Source organism: Arachis ipaensis, chromosome B09 (genome assembly GCF_000816755.2).
Source record: "Arachis ipaensis cultivar K30076 chromosome B09, Araip1.1, whole genome shotgun sequence".
Lineage (NCBI taxonomy): Eukaryota > Viridiplantae > Streptophyta > Magnoliopsida > Fabales > Fabaceae > Arachis > Arachis ipaensis.
In genome coordinates, this window is record NC_029793.2 from 138,368,466 (window position 1) to 138,370,332 (window position 1,867).

Below are 1,867 nucleotides of genomic sequence, written 5' to 3' on the forward strand. Positions count from 1 at the left end.
TATTTGAAAAATTAAAAGTGAATGGGATAAGATTGTAGTGCAATTTGCAACTCCGATAGGTTGGATATTCATATTATTTTACCAATATTATGATTGTAATTTGTAAGTCTCACTGTCTTAGTATGTTACATTTGGGTTTGAACCTTGATGAATGGGTCAAGTATTGGAAAAGAACTCTTTGGTATTGTATTCGATGAGTAGGTAGTATGCGGATGTTATGATACTTAAGATTGAGGGTTTTTTTTGAACAAAACAAGCTCAACACAGAAAGAAAGAAAGTGGAGTAGGAGAGTATAAGGCTCATCTAAACAGCACAAGACAATAAATATAGTAAAAGAAATATAATCCGTTGTCATCTCCGAACATAACCATCAATAACTAAACGAATCAACACACCATTCTTTTTAACTCAAAAACAACATGTTTATAATTCCATCAATATCTGTCTCTGAATTTTATTTTGGAAAATTCTGTTATTCCATTCCAACCAAATGTTCCACATAATTGCAAAGAAACCTATCAGCCACTTCTTATGCTCCGAGTTACGACCAAATACTCCAATCCAACTCTCAAACAATCCTTTGACAGTTCCCAGGATAGCCCAAGACCTATCAACATACGTCAACCAAGCGCACCACACATGCCACGTAAACTTACAGTTAAAAAACAATCTTTGTTTGTTTGTTTGTTTCAAAGGATAATGATTTTACTCGTAAAGAACAATAAAGTAAAATTAGACAAATTAAATTATCACATTCATTTGTAATAGAAAGAAGCTCAAAACTAGTCGAATTTATTATATTTGATTAACATTTTTAGTCATTAATTTAATTCTTTTAGTTTAACAATCTAACAATATATTTTTATTCCATATTTTTAAATATTATTAACTAGTTACTACTAAAAATAATAAATTTTATTAGTTATCTAGTATTCTTCTTCGTGACATTATTTTTCATAGTTTTTGAAAAAACATAATTTATTACAATTATGTTAAATATATACTAAAAATTAATCACCAAAATTAATCAATTAATGTAAAATATATATTAAAAATAAATTAAATTATATATATTTATAAAAAAATTATAATAACAAATTTTAGTGTATAAATAACATTTTAAAATTTATTAGTGCTAACTCAAGATAGCGTACAAATATTGCTGCTTTTGGAGCTACCTCCCTTAAATACCTAATTTGCCAACGAATTAATACTGAAGGGAAATGGAGGATAACATGAACGTGGGACTACCAAACTCCTTCAACTTATTGTCTAGAAAACAAAATAAATAAAAGCATATTTTTGCTTAAAAGGATAAGGTCTGCGTTGTGATGGTCCATTTGTTCAGTTTCGTTATATATAAAGAAGAAGAAACAAGAAGTACGAACTATATATAGTAGCATGGTCCATGGTGAGTTAAGTAGTTACTTGTGGTTTTTATGTGGCCTCAATTTTGCTTCAACATATATATACCCTTATCCAGAGTTTTTTTTATCTTTTATTAGCACCTGATGATGTATTTAATTATTTAGAGCTTGTTTGGGTGAGCTTTTAAAAAAAGATCTTTTTTTGAGTTATCTTTTTTTAAAAGATCTTATAGAGAAGTAAAAGTAATTTTATGTTTGGATATCTCATGTAAAAAGGTCTTTTTATCTATCAATTATGTTTGGGTATAACAGTATAAAAGTACTTTTTTGTTCATTTATTACATGAAAAACATCTTTTTTTTAAGGAAAAAAGATCTTTTAAAAAAAGATGTAAATTACAGCTTCTCAAAAAATATCTTTTTTTTATTTTACTAGTGCTTTTACTTTTACTACTAGAAATTTGCCAAACACGTTAAAAAATAAAAAAAGATCTTTTTTC